This window comes from Elephas maximus, chromosome 3 (assembly GCF_024166365.1).
Source record: "Elephas maximus indicus isolate mEleMax1 chromosome 3, mEleMax1 primary haplotype, whole genome shotgun sequence".
Classification (NCBI taxonomy): Eukaryota; Metazoa; Chordata; class Mammalia; order Proboscidea; family Elephantidae; genus Elephas; species Elephas maximus.
In genome coordinates this window covers 186,541,198-186,558,861 of record NC_064821.1, presented here as the reverse complement: position 1 = coordinate 186,558,861, position 17,664 = coordinate 186,541,198, and positions in this window count along the sequence as shown.

The following is a 17,664-nucleotide window of genomic DNA, read 5'->3' as shown; positions in this document are numbered from 1 at the left end:
TAACTGATGGAACCTAATACAATGGAATGCAGGGCCCTGGTGGTACAGTGATTAAGTGTTCGACTGCTAACCAAAAGGCTGGCAGTTTGAATCTACCAGATGCTCCTTGGAAACCCTATGGGGCAGTTCTACTCTATCCTATAGGGCCTCTGTGAGCCAGAATCAACTTGATGGCAATAGGTTTGGGTTTTTTGTTTTTTTTTTTAATCAAATGGAAAGAATATTTGGAGTAAGAACTCCTGATTTGGAGACATGGGTCCCAACTGTTTAATTTACCAACCATGCACCCTTGGAACTCACAATCTTCGACTACCATATGAGGATACTAGTCTAGTTGATTACCAAGGTCCATCCAGTTCAAAATTCTCTAGGCAATGATGGGGAGCTCACTCTCTCCAAAGACAATTCTTTCCTTTTTGGATAATTCTCAGTATTAAAAAGTTCTTCCTTATAAAAAGCCAAGATATACTTCCTTATAGTTTCTGAGTTCTACCTGTTGTTGTAGTTATGTGCCACCCAGCCAATTCTGACTGATAGTGACCCTATAGGACAGGGTACAACTGCCCCATAGGGTATCCTAGGCTGTATCACCGGGTCTTTTATCCCACGGATTGGCCAGTGGGTTCGAAGCACAGACCTTTTGGATAGAGCCAAGTGCTTAAACATTGAAACACCAGGGCTCCTTGAGTTCTACCTACCTTGGGATAATACAGCACAATAATAATACTTCTTCTATATATAACAGCCACTCATGTATTTGAAGACAGTTTTGTCTTCCATCCATCTGCTTCTCAGTGGGTTCCATTTAACACCCATCTAGCCAATCACCCTACTTACTTTATTTAGAACACATACCAAGTTGTCCATATCCCTTGTGAAAAGTGGTCACCAAACTTAATTGAAATCTCTAGAAACAATCTGGCAAACAATCTGAGGTGACATTCATAGATAGAAAGGGACATGAAGATAGATGCCTGTGGTATTTTCCTATCATAAACCGATCTCAGTTTCTTACAAATGTCTGTTCTAGCTTTCTAGAGACAAGAATCAGGGAGGATGTTATCAGGGACAATTTGGTAAAGAATGTCACCACTTATTTTGTTCTAATTATTCCACTGTTTTTTAAAGCAGCCTAAAATAGCATGACCTCTTTTGGCTACTACATCACATGAACACTATCACAACCTTCTTTTACTCAGATCTCCTACCTCATCCTTGTGAAGTTTAACATAGAACATAAGTCAGTAAGATTCATTTTATTCCATTTGAGCCATTGGTGGAACATGCTAAAATCTTCTTGGATCCTCAACCTATCCTAAAAATATTTGCCATCTCCTCACATTTTCTTCCAAGTTATGATAAAATATAATGATCATAGCATGGTCCTGGATTAGACTACTACAGACTGCCCTCCATCTTGATATGAAGCGACCAGATTTGGGTCTTCTGGCCTTTATAAGGTCAAGTCACAGACTTCCCTGACCTTGCCACTTTATGGGCTGTACCCTCTTCAGCTCACTCATACCCCATTATCCAGTCTTTCTGATGCCCTGAAATGATTTCCACAGTTAAGTTTACCCAGGACTTGGGGCACATTGAAAAAATGTTTAAATGTTTAAAACATTAAAAATATAAATAAAGCTAACCAAAAACAAGAGAGAGAGAAATTCACACCCAGAGCAATATGGTGTAATGGAAATAATGTGGGTGTTGGAGTCAGATGACCTGGGTTTGAATCCTAGTTCTATAACTTATTTGCTGGGAGACTTTGCACACCCTAGCACTTATCGGTTCCCTCATCTTTAAAATAGGGATAATAACCATGACCTCACAGGGTTGTCCTGAGGATTAGAGTATGTGCTAAATCTTAGTACACGCTTGGCTTATACTGGACATGCAATATAGATTACTATTGCAGCATGGTTAAGAGGGAGACAAAAACACAATGACTACCGGCACAAGGAGACAATAAAATCCAAGAAGAAAAGAGGAGAAAATGGAGAACTATGTTCTGTGGATGTTAAGTGATGTCCCACAGAAGAGGGGATTCATGGTATAATAAGATTAGGAATGAGAGCATTAAATAAGTTTTTTAAACTCATTTCAGTGCCTCAAAAGAAGATTGGCCACCCCCTTGTGCTTCTTATTTAACAATGTCCCAGGCACTGTTATACGACCCAAGAACACAAGAGATAACTCAGATCCAGTCAATGTCAGGGTGAGATGAGACAAAAAATCCTGGAGGGAGACAGACATATAAATAAGTGGTTAAAATAAAATCTGGCTGGTGCTATAAGAGAGGTAAACATAGAGTGTGTGAGAGAGCAGTAGCAGGGATAAGGATCTATCTGGAGATGTCAGGGAAGGCTTCATGATGGAGTTGATGATTCAGGAGGGTCTTAAAAGACCAAGAAAAGTTAAGATTCAGGGGCCCCCTCCCCAAACCCCAGGTAGTAAGGATAGCATGTAGAGATTCTCAACAGTGATGGGACATTAAAAAATCATCTAAGGAATGTGGATATCTAGAGTGACGTTTCTAAAAAATATAGGTGTCAAGAGAGGCAACTGTAAAGACAGAGATTCATGTCCATTGTGAAGATGTTTCTATGTCAGGTTAAGGAATTCGGAATTTATTCTGTAGGCAAGGAGGAGCCAGCAGAGGTTCTTAAGCAAGGAATGACATGATAAGATTGGAAGATGGATCTGGCAGTCTGTGTTAGAGAGAGAGGCTAGTCATGATGCTTCTTAGGAACATCCAGGTGAAGGATGGTGAGGTCGAGAACTAATAACTACAGCACTGGGGATAGAGAGTAGAGCTGCATGAAGGACATAAGTCTGGGTGGAGTTGATATGATACAAACGTGAGAAGAAAAGAGAGGGAGAAATGAAAAATGACTTTGTCTAGCTTGAGACACTTAGTGGATAGGGATGTCATTAACCAACATCTGGACTCCTAGAAGGTAGTACATTTTGGTAGGGGCCACAACAATGAGTTCAGTTTTGAACAGTATAGACTGAGGTAACTAGAGGACATACAAATGGAGATGTGGTCTGTTTGACATAACAATGTGGAAGTCAAGAGAGAGGCCAGGGATAGAAGTCTTCTGTATATTCACTGGAGTGAATGAGAAAACCTACAGTTAAAGAAGGAAGAGTATGTGGAACATTTCATTGTAATTATCTTGAAAATAAGGTAAAATTAAACAAATGACTTTGCCTAATAAGCTCATGCTACCACTGCCGTCGAGTCGATGTCGACTCGTAGAGACCCTATAGAACAGAGTAGCAACTAGTTTTTTTGGTTAGCAACTAGTGAACACTGCTTCTAACTCAAAGAGCTCACATTCTTTCACTCTTTTGAAAAATCAGTATCTTCTCTCCTTTCATCAGAAGATCAACATTCATCTCACTGACAAGTTTTCTCAGTATGCTGAGATGAAATTCACAGGTGGAAAGGGACATGAAGATAAATGTTTGTGATATGTTCCTACCATTAACTGGATTTTAGTTTCTTATCAATGTCTATTCTACCCTTTAGAGACAAGCATCAGGAAGTATGTTTATCAACAGATAATTTATCAAGCACTTACCTAGTTAAAGTGGAATTAGAAAGAAGTAGAAGGTGTGTTCCCCACACACAAAGAATCTGTGATAGCCAAAACGATCCTTTCATAAAATTGCCAATATATGGCATTTGCGTCAAACCTAAATTTGGAACTCGCTAATACCAGTGCAGAGGAGTACGTGAGGAAACAGAAGTAAACACATGTCACCTGAGCAGTAGAGGTGGAGCTGTGGGGTGTACCTGGCTTTGGTTAGGAATGAATCAGACCATCCCACAGAGATGGCTCCTCCCTGGATGGACCATTTATCTGCTATAAAAAGGCCATTATCCAAGGCTTCAGCACCCAGCAAGGTCCTTCAGGCTACATACTACTTGCTCTTCTGGTGAACAAGGTAAGGGAGAGGAAATCCATCTAACTTCATCCACTTGGTGTTAAACAAGGTGGAAATCTGGATGTGTACTCTAAGGCAATAAGTTCTAGATGTTTGGGGCTGTTTATTTTTAGTGGCGTTGTTACTAAAACTTTCTTTTTTTGTATAGTAGGAAAACTAGGGCACAAATTTGACTCCTATGAGGCTATACAATACTTTTTGGATTGCTGGACTGTCCATTTATTCATTCATTTAATGAATATGTATTAACTACGATCTATTTTTTTTTTCTTTTTGCCAAGTACTGCTCTTACCTCTGGAGGCCTGGTGGCACAGACGTTAAGAGCTCAGCTGCTATCCAAAAGGTCAGCAGTTCGAATCCTCCAGCTGCTCCTTGGAAACACTGTGGGGCAGTTCTACTCTGTCCTATAAGGTCACTGTGAGTCGGAACTGACTGGAGGGCAATGGGTTTTGTTTGGTTTTGGGGCTCTTACCTCTGATTATGTAGCAGTGAACACCATAAACTCCCTCTTCTTAAGAGCTTACATTTAATAGGGGAGATCACCAGTAAACAATAAACAAATGAATAAGGTAATTTCAGATACTGAGAAGAAAATTAGATTGAATGGTCAGGGAGGACCTCTCTGGGGAAATATCTTTTGAGCTGAGATCTCAATGGCAAAAGAAATAGACCAAGGCAAAGGGCAAGTCTCTAAAGCAGGAGTAAACTTGTTTCAAAGCACAAAAAGAAACCAGAGTGCTAGAAAATATTTAACAACAGAAACACTGGTATGGTGATGTCTGAGAGCTAAGCAGGTATAGATCTTGTAAAGAGGATCGTAGTAGAGTTTCTACATTATTTTAAGTTCATAGGAAGTCATTAGCGGGTATTAAGGAGGGGGAGTAACATAACGTAATATGTGTTGTTAAAAGATCACTCTGGGATGCTATATGGAAAATAGGATTACAGGAAGGCAAGAGTGGAAGCAGGAAGATAGGTTGCAGTAGTTTAGGTGTGAGATGATGGAAATAATAGAAAGGTGAGAAGACACTGTCTGCTCAATCCAAAATCTAGATGTCCATGATTCCTGTTTTTCTCTCACACCACACACGTGATTCATCACCAGATCCCGTCAACTCTACCTACAAACCATGCAGAATTCATCCACTTTCCTCCCTCTTCACCACTACCACTCTAGTCCAAGCCCCCACCTCTATTACATTGTTGAATATACCAAACTCGTCTACTGAGAAGTATTTGGGTTGCTTACATTTTAGGAGGTATTATAAATAACAGGGTTTTGAACAGTTTTATACATGACTTTTGGTTACATATATGTATGATTTCTATTGGGACTACTCCTCAGAGTCAATTAAACTAAACCAAAAAACCAAATCCCTTGCTGTCCTGTTGATTCCGACTACTGTCTTAGATATTGCCAAACAATTTTCCAAAGTGCCTCTGACAGTTTACACTCCCAGCAGTAGTATATGGAAAATCTAGTCTTTCCACATCCTCACCAACATTTGATATTATCAGGCTTTTTGGGGGAGTTATTTCCTTTTTTCTCTTTTTTTAAAGTCATTTTGGTAGTTGTGTTGTGGTCTCATTTAATTTACATTCTCCTGACGATTAACAAGGTTGAGTACCTTTTAGTATGTTTACAGGCCATTTGGATTTTTCTTTTTTGTAATTTCCTGTGTTCTCTACCCATTTTTCTATCGGTTTGCCTGTTTTTTACATATTGATTTGTACAACAAGTTATTTTAATATTCAGGATAGAGCCCTTTATTGGTTATTTTGTTGCTTTTGCTACGACTTTTGCTACAACTGCTAACCAAAGGGTCAGCAGTTCAAGCGCACCAGGCGCTCCTTGGAAACTCTATGGGGCAGTTCTACTCTGTCCTATAGGGTCGATATGAGTCAGAATCAACTCGACAGCAGTGGATAAATCTTGGTTTTGTTGATCCTCTAACACTGTTTCCTATTTCATTAATTTCAGCTCTCATCTTTATTATCTCCTTCATTCTGCTTTCTTTGGGCTTAATTTACTGTTCTTTTTCAAACTTCTTGAGAAACATATCTAGGTTATTGATTTTCCAGCCTTTCCTCTTTTCTAATATGTACACTTAAGCTATAAATTTCCCATTAGACAGGGAATTAAGTTTTTTTTTTTACTCAGTCATATTCTTTTCATTTTCACTTACTTCAAAATATTTTTTAACTTCTATTGTGATTTATTCTTTAATCTTTTGATTGTTTAGAAGTTATTTTTCATTTCTAAACGTTTGGGTATTTTTCTAGTTATCTTCCCATTACTGAATTCTAGTTTAATTCTACCGTGGTAGAGAGCAAACTCTGTATTATTTCAATCCTTTAAAATTTGTCAAGACTTCCTTTGTGATCCAGCATATGGCCAATTTTAAATGTTTCACGTGCATTGCAAAAGGATGTGTATTCTGCCGTTGTTAGGTGCAGTGTTCAACATATGTTAGTTAATGTTTTCATTAATTATTTTGTGGCAATCTTCTGTATCCTTACATATATTTTCCCCTTCATGTTATATCAGTTACTAAGAGAGAAATGTTAAAAATCCCCCACTATGATTATATATTTCTTTATTTCCCCTTAAAATTCTATCCATTTTTCTTGTATTTTGAGGCTATGTTATTAACTGCATATCAATTGAGATCTTTGATTATTTTTTTTAGTGAATCGGGCCCTGGTGGTGCAGTGGTAAGCATTTCGCTACTAACCAAAAGGTCAGTAGTTTGAATCCACCAGCTGCTCCCTGGAAACCCTATGGGGCAGTTCTACCCTGTCTTATTGGGTTCCTAGAAGTCAGAATTGACTCGATGGTGATGAGGTGTCTTAGCAAACTGATTTTTTACTGTTTTGAAGAATTCTTCTAGCAATGTGTTTTGCCTTAGTCTACCCTATCAAATATTAATGTAGTGACACCAGTTTTCTTTATAGTGTTTGGCGGTATATTTTTTCCATCCCTTTACCTTCAACCATTCTTATCATATTTAATGCATGTCTCTTGTAAGTAGCATACAATTAGGCTTTTTTAACATTTTAACAATCTTTGTTTTTTAATTAGAGTATTTAGCCCATTTATATTCAGTGTTATTACTGAGCTATTTGGCTTCAATTTGTCATTTTGCTATTGGTTTCTATTACCCCACCTGTTCTACATTTCTTTCTCTTTTCTTATCTTAAATTGAATAAATGTCACAAAATTCCCCCAATATTAGCTTATTAATTATATATTCTTTTACTATTCTTATCCTAGAGATGCAGCATCCTTGACTTACTAGAGTGTATTATAAAAAGGACTTTAACCACTACCTAAAGCATTCAAGTATCTGACAATGCTTGAATTCCATTTACCCCTTTGAGTCTTACCTGGTATTGTTGTGTGTTTTGATTCTATCTACTTAAATTCCAAAAGACACTGTTGTTGCTATTTTATGCAGTCAATATCTATTTAGATTCTGCCACACATTTACCCTTGCAATTGTTCTTTAGTCTTTCCTGCCTCTTTTATGCTTCCAACTAGCATCATCTTTTAATATTTCCTTTACCACAAAGCCTTCTACTATCAACTTAAAATCTCCTCAAACACTCTATATCATAACACTCTTATTTTAATTCTACATGTATCACTTATCATATCTAATTGCTTCCCTTATTTGTTTGCTTATTGTCTACATAAAAGCAGGCAATTTATCTATCCTGTTCAGTACTCTCTCCCCAGAGCATAAACCAGTGCCTGACCCTTAAATGAATAGGGAGTAAATGAATGAATCCACAATTCAAGGGAAAGATCAGGACTGGAGAGGTAAATTTAGAAGTCACCAGAGAGATGGCATCTGAGGTTGAGGGATTCAATGAGATTGTCTAAGAAAAGTGTATAGATATAAAAAAGAAGATCCAGGATATAGCCATGCTGACTTCCATCCTTTAGGGATTGAGCAGAAGAGGAGAGGGTAGCAAAGAATACTGAGAGGGAGCAGCCAACAGATAAGGGGAGTATCAGGAGAATGTCCCATCGTAAAATCCAAGAAACAAAAAGGTTTCATCAGTAGAAAATGGGTGACTCTACTGCACACTACCAAGAGGCTGAATAACATGATGATAATGCAGAACTGCCCACCGTATTCAGCAACTTAGAGATAATAGGGAATTTGACATAACGCAGCTTCAGTTGAGTAGTGGAAAAAGAAAATTGAGAGATGTGCATTAAAAAGGAAGTGGGAGGCAAACATTTTAAGGAAGAAAGCATTAAAAATTCTTCCAAGAATCTTGTCTATAAAGAGAAGAAGTTAATTGGGACAGTGAGATGGAAGAGGATATACTGCTGGAGAAAAGAGTGTTGATTCAAGAGAATTTCTGATGTGCTATTCCATAAATGGAAACTCCGGTGGCATGGTAGTTAAAAGCTACAGCTGCTAACCAAAAGGTTGGCAGCTGGAATCCACCAGGTACTCCTGGAAACCCTATAGAGCAGTTCTACTCTGTCCTTTAGGATCTCTAAGAATTGGAATCAACTCAAAGGCAACGGGTTTGGCTTTTCTGGTTTTTTATTCCTTAAATGGTAACATGAAAGCCAGTCAATAAAAACTTTTTTCTAATATTGGAAAAAAAACATTGCCATCAAGTTGATTCTGACTTGTAGTCACCCTACAAGACAGAATAGAACTATCCCACAGGGTTTCCAAGGAGTGGATGGTAGATTGGCTGCTGGAGGATTAACATTTTTGTTAGTAGCCAAGCTCTTAACCGCTACACTTCCAGGGCTCCAACTGAAAATATCAAACCAAGAGGATTCAGATTCTGACTCTTCTGTAAGTAACCAGATAGCTTTCTGACAAAGTTTCTTGATAGGTTAGTCAACCTCATGGGTATTGTTAATCCAAGTGCAACAAGAAGTGTTTACTATACCACAAACACTTCCTTGTTGGGCTAAAAAAAAAAATCTAATGATGAAGTTAAACTGCTTAGGAGAAAATGCGGGTTAAAAAATGTAAAACCTCATTAGGAAAATTCTAGAAAGAAAACAAAAATACTACAAAACTTTGTATTTATTCCTTCTTCCTAGGTTCACATATATTTTCCAAAAGATGTCTACTCTCCTGGAAAACATCACTGCCATCATTGACCTTTTCCAACAATATTCAAGCAACGATAAGGAAAATGACACATTGAGCAAAAAAGAGCTGGAGGAGCTACTGGAAACAGAGTTTCAGCCAATCCTGGAGGTAAAAACTACTTGCCAGAATGGTATAGTACTTCTTTTCTTCTACACTGCTTTGAACAAAGATTATTATGATCCCTTTGTGAATTTTTTCCTTTTGGAGTAGGAACACAGTAAGTCTTACTTCAAAACTGGTAGAATCTGGTTTCCTCTCTTTATATACAAACAACAGAGTTACACACACATTCATGCATACATACACACACACACACAAATTCCTCTCTGGAAAAAAAGAATGTAACTATTTGCTGACAAACAAATGAATATAAATAAGTTAGTTCTTCATAATATTCTTCCCAAGCTGAAGATAGTTTACAGGGTATTTTTAAAAAATAAATCAATAGTGGATTATATAAAAAGCAGATGTTTGGACTGAAAGAAAACAGGTGCTTCCACCATAAAATCTTTTCTAAATATGATACTAGGCTTTAATATTTACATATATTGCCTAGTTCACGTATTTACCCCCTCAGTCACAATATGCTAAACAGAATTTTAAAAAATTAAAAAAAAATCTTAATTGGATTCCACATTTCAGTGCCAGGGATTCACATGCCCACAGTTCACTTAAAATTATTTAACTGAGGATTCAAGTCAGTCTGATGAACTCTGCTTTTCTGTTTTTCTCTATACAGAACCCAAATGATCCAGATACTGCTGATGACTTCATGCATATCCTGGATCTAGACCACAACAAGAAAGTAGACTTCACTGAGTTTTTCCTGATGGTATTCAAGTTGGCCCAAGCATATTATGAGTCTACAAAGAGACAGAACTTCAAAGCATCAGGCCCAAAGCAGAAAAAGTATGGTCACAAATGCCAAAATGAAGAAGATGAAGTAGAGGAGGAGGAAAAGATAGAAGAACAAAGAAGGAAATCGAGTCTTTCAAGGAGGCACAGACAAACAGGGAAGAAGAGTCTGACAACAACAGACAAAAAGAAACATAGATCTAGCTCCAAAAATAAAGGAAGAAGAGATGATTCATCTCCTTCTGGCCACAGGGAGAAAAATGGAAAAAACCATCATCACCATACTGGTAAAAATAAGAGGTCAAGTTTCACTGACCTAGGAGAAGAAACAAACATCTCAAGCATAAGCCAAAAAAGGGAAGTAGGAGATGAGCATAATTATGGTTCTGAAAACAGGGAAAGAGGAAGTGCAAGATGGGAATATTCGAACCAAGAAGAATCAGAAGATTCAGACAGGCAAGCTGGGCCCCCTGGAACAAACCACAATGGATTCACCCACCACCAGTCAAGGGGCAGGAGACACTCAGGGTTTAATCAAGAACACAGATCTGATAGTCAACAGCTGCACTCTACCCACAAACACTCACATTCTGCTGCCAGAGGAAGACAAGGATCAAGGCATGGACACTCTGTAGACAGCTCTACACATTCGGACTCCGATCAGGGAGAAATATCCTCCGAGGGACGGTCCAGATCAAGCACAAAAAGTAGGCAGCAATCCCATCAACATAACTCGGCAGATCACCCCAGACACTCAGGGACTGGACGTGGACGATCGACAATTGAATCTGGTGCAGGCAGCCACAGAGGTTCCAGTGTAGGCCAGGCCAGTAATAGCGAAGGACAATCAGAAGACTCACAGAGACAATCTGGGTCTGCTTCAGGACACCACCACGGATCCAACCAGGGCCAGTCAAGAGACAGCTCAAGACACTCAGGGTATCACCAAGGACACAGAACCACTACCCCACACTCTCATTCTGCCCATGGACACTCAGATTCTACTCCCATAGAATCACAAGGACCACCTTACGGACAGTCTGGAGACAGCTCTAGGCATTCGGGCTCTCATCAGGGAGAGACTTCCGCCCATGGACAGTCAAGATCAAGCACAAGAGGTAGGCAAAAATCCCGCCAAGAGCACTCAGCAGACCGCTCCAGACGCTCAGGACCTGGACACGCACAGTCATCAGTTGAATCCGGGGAAGGCAGACACAGGGGATCCAGTGTTAGCCAGGCCAGTGATAGTAAAGGACAATCAGAAGACTCACACAGACAATCTGGGTATGCTTCCACACACTACCATGGATCTACCCACGGCCAGTCAAGAGATACCTCCAGACACTCAGGGTCCCATCAAGGGCACAGAGCCGATGCCTCACAGTCTCACTCTGCCCATGGACACTCAGAATCTACTGCCAGAGGAAGACAAGGGTCTTCTCATGGACATTCTGTAGACAGCTCCAGGCATTCAAGTTCTCACCAGGGAGAAACATCCGCCCATGGACAGCCCAGATCAAGCACAAGAGGTAGGCAGGAGTACCACCAAGAGCACTCAGCAGACCACGCCAGACAATCAGGGACTGGACATGGACGATCGCCAAATGAATCTGGAGCAGGCAGAGACAGGGGATCCAGTGTTAGCCAGGCCAGTGACAGCGAAGGACAATTAGAAAACTCACACAGACAATCTGGGTACGCTTCTAGACACCACCAGGGGTCCACCCATGGCCAGTCAAGAGACTACTCCGGACACTCAGGGTCTCATCAAGGGCACAGAGCCGATGCCTCACAGTCACACTCTGCCCATGGACACTCAGATTCTACTGCCAGAGGAAGACAAGCATATTCTCATAGACAGTCTGTAGACAGCTCTAGGCATTCGGGCTCTCACCAGGGAGAGACTTCTGCCCACGGACAGTCAAGATCAAGCACAAGAGGTACGCAAGAATCCCCCCAAGAGCACTCAGCAGACCGCTCCACGCACTCAGGGGCTGGACACACACACTCATCAGTTGAATCTGGGGAAGGCAGACACAGGGGATCCAGTGTTAGCCAGGCCACTGATAGCGAAGGACAATCAGAAGACTCACACAGACAATCTGGGTATGCTTCCACACACTACCATGGATCTACCCACGGCCAGTCAAGAGATACCTCCAGACACTCAGGGTCTCATCAAGGGCACAGAGCCGATGCCTCACAGTCTCACTCTGCCCATGGACACTCAGATTCTACTGTCAGGGGAAGACAAGGGTCTTCTCATGGACATTCCGTAGACAGCTCCAGGCATTCAAGTTTTCACCAGGGAGAAACATCCGCCTGTGGACAGCCCAGATCAAGCACAAGAGGTAGGCAGGAGTCCCATCAAAAGCACTCAGGAGAACGCTCCAGAGACTCAGGGACTGGACGTGGACAATCGCCAAATGAATCTGGTGCAGGCAGACACAGGGAATTCAGTGTTAGCCAGGCCAGTGATAGCGAAGGACAATCAGATGACTCACAGACACAATCTGGGTATGCTTCTAGACACCACCAGGGGTCCACCCACGGCCAGTCAGGAGACAACTCCAGAAACTCACGATCTCATCAAGGGCACAGAGACGATGGCCCACAGTCTCACTCTGCCCATGGACATTCAGATTCTACTGCCACAGGAAGACAAGGATCGTCTCATGGACAGTCTGTAGACAGCTCTAGGCATTTGGGCTCTCAGCAAGGAGAAACTTCCACCCATAGACAGTCAAGATCAAGTACAAGAGGTAGGCAAGAATCCCACTTAGAGCACTCAACAGACCGCTCCAGACACTCAGGGGCTGGACATGCACAGTCATCATTTGAATCCAGAGCAGTAAGACACAGGGCACCCAGTGTTAGCCAAGCCAGTGACAGCGAAGGACAATCAGAAGACTCACACAGACAATCTGGGTATGCTTCCACACACTACCATGGATCTACCCACGGCCAGTCAAGAGACAGCTCCAGACGCTCAGGGTCTCATCAAGGGCACAGAGCCGACAGACCACAGTCACATCCTGCCCATGGACACTCAGATTCTACTGCGAGAGGAAGACAAGGATCGTCTCATGGACAGTCTGTAGACACCTCTAGGCACTCGGGCTCTCACCAGAGAGAGACTTCCGCCCATGGACAGTCAAGATCAAGCACAAGAGGTAGGCAAGAATCCCGCCAAGAGCACTCAGCAGACCACTCCAGGCACTCAGGGGATGGACGTGGACAGTCATCCATTGAATCCGGAGAAGGCAGACACAGGGGATCTAGTGTTAGCCAGGCCAGTGATAGCGAAGGACAATCAGAAGACTCACACAGACAATCTGGGTCTGCTTCAGGACACCACCATGGATCCAACCATGGCCAGTCAAGAGACAGCTCAAGACACTCAAGGTATCACCGAGGACGCAGAGCCACTGCCCCAAACTCTCATTCTGCCCATGGACACTCAGATTCTACTGCCATAGGATCACAAGGACCGTCTTATGGACAGTCCGTAGACAGCTCTAGGCATTCAGGCTCTCATCAGAGAGAGACTTTCACCCATGGACAGTCAAGATCAAGCACAAGGGGTAGGCAAGAATCCCGCCAAAAGCACTCAGCAGACCACTCCAGACACTCAGGGACTGGACATGGGCAATCGCCAAATGAATCTGGTGTACGCAGACACAGGGGATCCAGTGTTATCCAGGCCAGTGACAGCAAAGGACAATCAGAAGACTCACAGACACAATCTGGGTATGCTTCTAGACACCACCAGGGGTCCACCCACGGCCAGTCAAGAGACAACTCCAGACACTCAGGATCACATCAAGAGCACAGAGCCGATGGCCCAGAGTCTCACTCTGCCCATGGGCACTCAGATTCTACTGCCAGAGGAGGACAAGGATCATCTCATGGACAGTCTGTAGACAGCTCCAGGCATTCGGACTCTCAGCAAGGAAAGACTTCTGCCCATGGACAGTCAAGATCAAGTACAAGAGGTAGGCAAGAATCCCACTTAGAGCACTCAGCAGACCGCTCCAGACACTCAGGAGCTGGACATGCACAGTCATCATTTGAATCCAGAGCAGTAAGACACAGGGGACCCAGTGTCAGCCGAGCCAGTGATAGGGAAGGACGATCAGAAGACTCACACAGACAATCTGGGTCTGCTTCCACACACTACCATGGATCTACCCACGGCCAGTCAAGAGACAGCTCCAGACACTCAGGGTCTCATCAAGGGCACAGAGCCAACGGACCACAGTCACATCCTGCCCGTGGACACTCAGATTCTACTGCCAGAGGAAGACAAGGATCGTCTCATGGACAGTCTGTAGACACCTCTAGGCACTCGGGCTCTCACCAGAGAGAGACTTCCGCCCATGGACAGTCAAGATCAAGCACAAGAGGTAGGCAAGAATCCCGCCAAGAGCATTCAGCAGACCGCTCCAGGCACTCAGGAGCTGGATATGCACAGTCATCACTTGAATCCGGAGCAGTAAGACACAGGGGATCTAGTGTTAGCCAGGCCAGTGACAGTGAAGGACAATCAGAAGACTCACACAGACAATCTGGGTCTGCTTCAGGACACCACCATGGATCCAACCATGGCCAGTCAAGAGACAGCTCAAGACACTCAGGGTATCACCGAGGACACAGAGCCACTGCCCTAAACTCTCATTCTACCCATGGACACTCAGATTCTACTGCCATAGGATCACAAGGACCGTCTTATGGACAGTCCGTAGACAGCTCTAGGCATTCGGGCTCTCACCAGAGAGAGACTTTCACCCATGGACAGTCAAGATCAAGCACAAGAGGTAGGCAAGAATCCCGCCAAGAGCACTCAGCAGACCGCTCCAGGCACTCAGGGGATGGACATGGACAGTCATCAGCTGAATCCGGGGAAGGCAGACACAGGGGATCCAGTGTTATCCAGGCCAGTTACAGCGAAGGACAATCAGAAGACTCACACAGACAATCTGGGTATGCTTCCACACACTACCATGGATCTACCCACGGCCAGGCAAGAGATAGCTCCAGACACTCAGGGTCTCATCAAGGGCACAGAGCCGATGCCTCACAGTCTCACTCTGCCCATGGACACTCAGATTCTACTGCCACAGGAAGACAAGGATCGTCTCATGGACAGTCTGTAGACAGCTCTAGGCATTCGGACTCTCAGCAAGGAGAAACTTCCGCCCATGGACAGTCAAGATCAAGTACAAGAGGTAGGCAAGAATCCCACTTAGAGCACTCAACAGACCGCTCCAGACACTCAGGGGCTGGACATGCACAGTCATCATTTGAATCCAGAGCAGTAAGACACAGGGCACCCAGTGTTAGCCAGGCCAGTGACAGCGAAGGACAATCAGAAGACTCACACAGACAATCTGGGTATGCTTCCACACACTACCATGGATCTACCCACGGCCAGTCAAGAGACAGCTCCAGACGCTCAGGGTCTCATCAAGGGCACAGAGCCGACAGACCACAGTCACATCCTGCCCATGGACACTCAGATTCTACTGCCAGAGCACGACAAGGATCTTCTCATGGACAGCCTGAAGACAGCTCTAGGCATTCGGGCTCTCATCAGGGAGAGACATCCGCCCGTGGAGAATATAGATCAAGCACAAGAGATAGGCAAGAATCCCTCCAAGAGCACTCAGCAGATCACTCCAGACACTCAGGGGCTGGAAACGCACAGTCATCTTTTGAATCCGGGGCAGGCAGACACAGGGGATCCAGTGTTAGCCAGGCCAGTGATAGTGAAGGACAATCAGAAGATTCACACAGACAATCTGGGTTTGCTTCCACACAGTACCATGGATCTACCCATGGCCAGTCAAGAGACAGCTCCAAACACTTAGGGTCTCATCAAGGGCACAGAGCCAATGGCCCACAGTCTCACTCTGTCCATGGACACTCAGATTCTACTGCCAGAGGAAGAAAAGGATCTTCTCACGGACAGTCTGTAGACAGCTCCAGGCATTCTGGTTCTCACCAGGGAGAGACATCCGCCCATGGACAGTCCAGATCAAGCACAAGAGGTAGGCAGGAAACCCAACAAGAGCACTCAGCAGACCACTCCAGACACTCAGTGTCTGGACATGGAAGATCATCATTTGAATCTGGGGCAGGCAGACACAGGGGATCCAGTGTAGGCCAGGCCAGTGACAGCAAAGGACAATCCGAACACTCAGGGATCCAATCTGGGTCTGGTTCCGGACAGCAAGGTAGATCAACCTACAGCCAGTCAAGAGACAGTTCCAGACACTCTGGGTCTCCCCAAGGGCTCAGAGCTGATGCCCCACAGTCTCATACTGCCCATGGACACTCATATTCTTCTGCTATAGGAAAACAAGGCTCGTCTCAGGGACAATCTTTGGACAGCACTAGGCATTCGGGCTCTCATCATGGAGAGACTTCCGCCCATGGAGAGTCGAGATCAAGCACAAGAGGTAAGAAGGAGTCCCGCCAAGAGCACTCAGCAGACACCTCCAGACAGTCAGGGACTGGACGTGGACGATCGACAATTGAATCTGGCGCAGGCAGACACGGGGGATCTAGTGTTAGCCAGGCCAGTGATAGCGAAGGACAATCAGAAGACTCACACAGACAATCTGGGTCTGCTTCAGGACACCACCTTGAATTCAACCATGGCCAGTCAAGAGACAGCTCAAGACACTCAGGGTATCACCAAGGACACAGAGCCACTGTCCCACAATCTCATTCTGCCCATGGACACTCAGATTCTACTGCCATAGAATCACAAGGACCGTCTTATGGACAGTCTGGAGACAGCTCTAGGCATTCGGGCTCTCATCAGGGAGAGACTTCTGCCCATGGACAGTCAAGATCAAGGACAAGAGGTAGGCAAGAATCCCGCCAAGAGCACTCAGCAGACCGCTCCAGGCACTCAGGAGCTGGACATGCACAGTCATCACTTGAATCTGGAGCAGTAAGACACAGGGGATCTAGTGTTAGCCAGGCCAGTGATAGTGAAGGACAATCAGAAGACTCACACAGACTATCTGGGTATGCTTCCACACACTACCATGGATCTACCCACGGCCAGGCAAGAGATAGCTCCAGACACTCAGGGTCTCATCAAGGGCACAGAGCCGATGCCTCACAGTCTCACTCTGCCCATGGACACTCAGAATCTACTGCCAGAGGAAGACAAGGGTCTTCTCATGGATATTCTGTAGACAGCTCCAGGCATTCAAGTTCTCACCAGGGAGAAACATCCGCCCATGGACAGCCCAGATCAAGCACAGGAGGTAGGCAGAAGTCCCACCAAGAGCACTCAGCAGACCACTCCAGACAATCAGGGACTGGACATGGACGATCGCCAAATGAATCTGGCGCAGGCAGAGACAGGGGATCCAGTGTTAGCCAGGCCAGTGACAGCGAAGGACAATCAGAAGACTCACACAGACAATCTGGGTATGTTTCTAGACACCACCAGGGGTCCACCCACGGCCAGTCAAGAGACTACTCCAGACACTCAGGATCTCATCAAGGGCACAGGGATGATGGCCCACATTCCCACTCTGCCCATGGACACTCAGATTCTACTGCCAGAGGAAGACAAGGGTCATCTCATGGACAGTCTGTAGACAGCTCTAGGCATTCAGACTCTCACCAGGGAGAGAGTTCTGCCCATGGACAGTCAAGATCAAGCACAAAAGGTAGGCAAGAATCCCACCAAGA